At 25.1% G+C, this 6800-nt stretch overlaps 1 pseudogene; it reads left to right on the plus strand.

Annotated features, from left to right (window-relative positions):
* Window positions 1-2562: 2562 nt before the first annotated feature.
* LOC145829146 (large ribosomal subunit protein uL2-like) lies at window positions 2563-6566 on the plus strand (annotated as a pseudogene).
* The last annotated feature ends 234 nt before the right edge of the window (window positions 6567-6800 follow it).

Genomic DNA, 6800 nt, shown 5'->3' on the forward strand with positions numbered 1-6800 from the left:
CTCATATTTGTATTAGATCAAATTTAATAACTTAATATTAATTTTTTTTGTATACTGTTTTATATTATATACTTTACTAATATACTATAGTTTTTTTTTAGACTAAATAAGTTTTAATTTACAATTTACTTAAGTATTTTAAATTTTAAATGTAACGTTCGAAAAGTTTATAATTATATTCGAATTTAAAAAAAAAAAATGAAGTTTTTCATAAGTGATTTTTAACTTACAGCTTAAAAAAAAATAAAACAACTTTTAAAGCATAAAATAATATTCTTTTGTAAAAATATCTTTTCTTCACCACAACTGTTTATTTGTTATTATTTTTTTTTGTTTTTTTTTTAAGTTGAATACATAAGTTCTTCAAGGTACAGCAGAATAGACTTAAATATTTAAATATCTTTATTAACTAACAAAAGTTAGAAAAATATTTGTAGAGAAATACTTTAATGTCTTATTTTTGTAAATAAAAACAAGTTTTGTTTTGTGCATGTTTTGTCCTCAAATGAGAGTTTTAAATTATAAGCTTTGTTTTGTCTAAAGATATAACTAAATAGTATAAATTTTTTGCTGTAATTTAAATCAACAATTTTAATGATGAAACAAACTTTTTTTTAAATATTATTAATATCTTCATAATGAGAAAATCAATATAAAGAAAAAATAATAATTGTTAAAATTATTTTGTAAATGTTTATTTACATTTGAGATCAAAAATTCATACTGTCGGGGATTTTTTAAGATTGATATATTTAAGTTGCCACGCTTGCTACGATCTTTTAATTTTTGCTGCTTAACTGTTCACACGATTCTAATCAAACTTTAAAATATGAATTGGACCTGGTCTGAATTTATGAAAACGAAATGACTGAAATGGACCTTTTTGGTAAAAAACAAATGTATTTTCATATCTAGAGAGATACCACTAGAGTGTCACTAGAGACCCATATAGGAGGTTAGTGATTATTAGTATAGAAAACTAAGTTACTATTATTCATTAACTGTTCAAATTTATTAATATTCATGTGATTTTGTTTTACTGTTTAGATAATCAATATGGGCCGTAGAAATTACGCTTACATGACAACTAAAATTCAATAAAAAAAATATTTAAATCTTATATCTCATTTGATGATGAAATTTTAACTCTTTTCTCTTTCTTTCATGTTAAAAAAGTTTAAGCCATTTCTAATTTTTAGATATGTAAAGAAATATCTACACTCAAATTTGAAACAAAATAATGTAAATAAAAAACTTTTGAGCATTTGGCAAATAATAATATTTTATAATGACATCTTCAAATCAGTTTACTGTCAGTTATTAAGAATGAGTACTTAAAAAAAAATCATGACAACAATATAAACTTAGTCCATAAAATGTGTAGTAATATTCTTAACTACAAAGAACTGTTTTACCTAATCAAGACAACATATCAATTGTTTCAAGTTATATAACTTTAAGACCTTCTCTAATATCTTAAAATAGATTTGATTTACTAGTAATTTTTAGTAATAAAAAAAAGGCTACTTCTCTAATCTAATTCTTAGTTTGCATGTATTTAGATTTTTAAAGCTTTAATTATTTAATTCCAAGCATGTAAATCTAATTTTTTTACAAAGCTATTAATATTAATCAAGATATATTAAACGTTTTAATGAAAAAAATTTAAGCTTAAAAAATTTAATTTATTCACTCAAGTTATGTACCAGTTAGTTAATGTAAGCCATACTGGTAAAATAAATAAAAAACATTCTGCAGTACACACTGTGCAGAATCTTTTTGGAATTGATGAACATCATTTAATGATTATTTTTTTTAAATGCATTTATTTTTGACCAAAGTAGTTGAGCATAAGTAACAAGATAACATTATATCACCACTCCATGAGTGAATATTTTTAAATTTTACACGGTTGCCACTTTACCTGCAAATGTGGAAAAATCTGGAAATTGACAATTAAGCCAAAAAAAAAAAACTAGAAAAACCTGTCATTTTTAACATGTTAGTAGTAAAATTTGATTTGACACCAAAAATCTATCATATAGATAATTTTTTTGTTGCCATATTCAAAAATTTCTTTTATCAAAAAAAACATTTAAAGTAGCTTAATAATATCTTTTCAATGATTCCATCTTAAAAACACAGTTTTTTACTTTAAACTTTACTTTAAACTAAAAATAGACCCAAACATGTCTACTTTAGAAATCCTAGAGGAAATTTGGAAAACTTGGAAAAATTTTTGAAAGGGTGACAGGCAACCCTGATTTTAGTAGTTTTTACCACCTGTATTTTAATTACGGCTTCTTCATTATATTCTTGAATATAAATTGTTATAGTTTGTTGAGTAGCGAGTAGAATTTTATTAAATATACTCAAAAAATAAAAACATGTGAATTATTTAATTAAAATCTCATTTAATTAACATAGCCATGTATGAACTTTACTTGATTAGATGAAACTTGTTTTATCTTCTTAATTATTAATTTTAATCCTGTCCTGGTCAAGTGACTACTTAAATTAGTTCTAGAAGTTAACATCTAAATAGGCTAATTCTTATACAGCATGGGTGTTAACATTAGAGGTCAGTGCAAAGGTCCGGGAGGCATTTTCAAGGCCCACACAAGGACCCGAAGAGGTGCAGCCAAGCTGCGTTCAGTGGATTATGCTGAAAGGCATGGATACATCAAAGGTATCATTGAAGTAAATTTTGTTTTCAGTCATGTTATTTTGTATATTATTGAAAGCCTTAAACTTGAAAGTCGTGTGCAACACACAACTTTCTTTAAATTTGTATAAAACATAAGTGCTTAAGACAATGTTTTTTTATGTTTAAGATGTAATACAACAAAAATTTATTTGTTCAGTTTTAAAACATACAATGTAGATGAATTATAAACTTTCTTTAATTGATCAAATATAATAATCAGTGAAGCTGCAATTGGTTTAACAGTTAAACTAAGAAATATATATTTATATGATAAACTTCAAGTTAAACCCAAGTATTTTAGAATTTTTTTTGTACTTAGTTAAAGTTACAAATTTTGATTTTTTAAACTATGAATGTTTGAGTTATAATAAATGTTATTGTCAAGTACTTCATTAAACAATTGTTAAAAAGTCTTATTTATTTTAGTCATAACAATTAGATAATATTATTATATACTAATTATTTTTTAAATAAATTATATTTTTTATATATTGCTTTTTTTGTTAGTTATGAAATATATCTTGTTATAATCATTTTTATTACGTTAATATTGCGTATTATATATTTCAAGTCCTTAATTTTTTAGAAACAATTTAAAATGTTAATTATTTGAATTCTTATGTAACCCTATAATGTAACCCTTATCTGTTATTTAATTGTTATACAAAATGTTAAGGCCATAGGGGGGATAACACTTTTTTTTTATTACAAAAATTAACTTAGGCTTTTATATGAAAGATTTAAGTTTATACTAATAGCCAGTTTTTACAGAATTCAAAAATATTATTTAACTTTTGAGATATTTTATTTATTTGAAAATAGTTTCCGATACAAACATATAGACTTCAAATTTTTCGGAGTTAATTTTCTTGGAAATTTTAAAAATCACTAAAAATCTATCTTCTTCATTTTTCAAGCAATCTTCTTCAAATTTTCAGGAAATGTTCCTTATATTAAATGAAAAAACGTTACTAATGAATTTTATTAACTTAAAAGAAAAAAGAAATTATTTAAAAATTAAAAAAAAAATGTCTTTTTTTCAATAAATAATTTTACAAACTTATTTTTAAGTTCAAAGTAACGCCTAGAAACAACTTTATATTAAAAGATCAACTTGTAAAAAATATACCTACCCCCTATGGCTTTAATTCCCACTATAGTTGTCTTTACAATTAATAAAACTAGAATACATATATTTAGAGTGTAAAATGAAACAACCAAGTTAAAAGTTTTACCGAGTGCTTACAACACTTATAATAACAATCTAAACAACATTTTATTTTATACTTCCCATGATCGAAACAACATTAGTTATGATCATTTTCATAGGATATCGTCCATGACCCCTGTCGTGGTGCTCCATTGTGCAAAGTCCAATTTCAAGATCCTTACAAGTACAAAAGAAGGACTGAAACGTTTGTTGCTGTGGAAGGTAACTACACTGGACAGTCCATTTACTGCGGAAAGAAAGGTTTCTAAATAAGATTTTGCTTCAACACTTTTAACTTATAACTAATTTGCTAAGTTAACATATTTTCTTTCCACCACAATGACGGTTTAGTTTTTTTTAATATCTCAGTTAATACTTTAAGTGATCACTAAATAAAATTTAAAATCAAATTGTTCGTAGTTTTACATAATGCTTGATATGAGTAAGCTTACGATGGTCTTATGTCTGATACCATTGTTCTCTCTATATCAATACGATGATTTGACAAGAGGCTTTTTCTGAAGTTTTTAAAACAATTACTAGTATATTTGATAACTTCAATTTAAATGTGATAATTTTAAATCTCAACAGCTGCACTCACAATTGGAAGCATCATGCCAGTCGGACAAATGCCTGAAGGTACAACTGTTCACTCTTCCCTCGAAGAAAAGATGGGTGATCGTGGCAAGCTTGCCAAGTCATCAGGTTAATTTTAAAACTTTAAGTAATTTTCAAATGATAATTTAATAATTATGTTTATTATACATTACTAAGAGTTTTTGGTTAACTTAAAAGCTTAAATTCACAATAACCTGTGATAATCTCATATCTGAATTCACTGTTCTATCTATTTTAAGCATGATGATTTGACAAGAGGCTTTTTCCGAGGGTTCTAGAATTTTGTGTATAATGTTAAATAAGTTCTATTTTGTAACTTTTTTATATTTTAGGAAACTATGCCCTGATCATTGCCCAAAAACCCTGACACTGGCAAAACCCGTGTGAAACTTCCAAGTGGATCAAAAAAACTGATTCCAAGTACCAACCGTGCCGTCATCGGTAAGTTTTAAAATATTACCTTTAACTAAGTTACACTTAGAAAGTCTTCACACTTAAATATTAAGAATTTTAAACAATTATCTCTTTCATTTTTAAATACTTTAGATCAAGCTTGTATGTAAAATTGATGTGATTTTGTTTGTTTTCTATTATATTATTAAACAGTAACCAATCTTAATGCCATACATTTTTTATAGTTGCTATTATAAAGCTGAAACAACAATTGTTTGTTTTGTTATCAAGAAAAAATTATTTTTTAAAGTTAGATCATCCTAATTTAATTTTCTTTCCAATTAACATTATATTTAACGACAAAAAAATCACAAAGTTGTATATATATACAAAAGTTTATCCCTGTATTTATTTACGGAATGTTATTTTGAAGTTTAAAGCAAAATCTTTAAAATTAATAGTTTAGTACTTTTTGTATAAAATTTTAAAATATTTCTAAATAGCTTATACTTTTTTTTTATTAGCAATCAATTTTATTAACACATTTCAGTTAGTTATACATCATAACAAAGTAGTTGAAAAAATAATTAAAATTATGAGAAAAATCTCACCTAAATACTTATTTCAGATCTACAGTATTATAGTTGAAACTTTTGTTTCCAACCTAATGTATAAATTCTAATTTAAACAGATTTTTTTTACTAAACCTGAATGATTTTGTTATCCCGGTAGCCAAATGATATTTACCAGTACATATATATATGAAAGTTGTAAACTAAATAGTATTTGTCTACCATAAATAGAAAGTATTATTAGACTTTAAAACTAACAACGTAATTTTTTTAAATATTAGTTGTTAAAAATCAATCTTCTAACTGGTTAGCATATAAGTTTTTTTTTATTGTTGAAGCTTAAAAAAAAGAAACTATGACACCAAATAAAAATCTCTAAATGATGACTAAGAACTGTTGTTTCTACAAATATTATACATTAAATTGATTTTGCAAACAAAAAGTTCTTTTTTTGGAAAAAAGTAAAATCGGTATTATTTTAGAAAACTGTTTAATTGTGGGTGGTGTTAAAATTATAACTTTACAAAATGCTATAATTCTGACAGGTTTAAATAGAACGCTCATAAACACAAAATATTTATAGTTTTATACAGACCAACATAAAGTTTATTTTGTGGAATATTTATGTCTTACCGAGTTTTTGTTTCAATTTAAACAAGAAATGTATGTATTGCTTTAAAGTAAAACATATAACTAATTCTCAAGCATTGTTGCTGGAGGTGGACGTATTGACAAGCCCCTTTTAAAAGCCGGAGCTGCCTACCACAAGTACAAGGCCAAGCGCAACTGCTGGCCTAAAGTCAGGGGTGTGGCTATGAACGTTAGTTTTTTTTTTCAATTTTCCGATATAGCCTTATCTTCAGTTTTTTACATACAAATACATAAAAGTAAACTTATTAACAGATAAGTATTTATTAAATAATTTTAAAAACAGCCCGTAGAGCATCCATTCGGAGGAGGTAACCATCAGCATATTGGCATGCCGTCAACTGTCCGCAGAGATGCCTCCGCCGGTAGAAAGGTCGGTCTCATTGCTGCCAGAAGAACTGGTCGTTTGAGTAAATGAAGTAATATGTTTTAAGTTGGACTATGAAATTTTGTATGAACTTTTATAAAATTATTATTTGTTATAGTGTTACAAAACTGAATGAACAAGCCTACTGTTATAAATAACTTTCATATTTTATAGCATTTGAAAAGTATAATGAACTGTATATATTTTAATTTTGATTAATCTTTTTTATTGACTTAAGTACATTAAATGAAACTTATCTTTTTTTATCTAAAATTTTTTGTTTAT

The sequence above is a fragment of the Thalia democratica genome, chromosome 2, assembly GCF_965202585.1.
Source record: "Thalia democratica chromosome 2, ktThaDemo2.hap1.1, whole genome shotgun sequence".
In the NCBI taxonomy this organism is placed as follows: Eukaryota; Metazoa; Chordata; class Thaliacea; order Salpida; family Salpidae; genus Thalia; species Thalia democratica.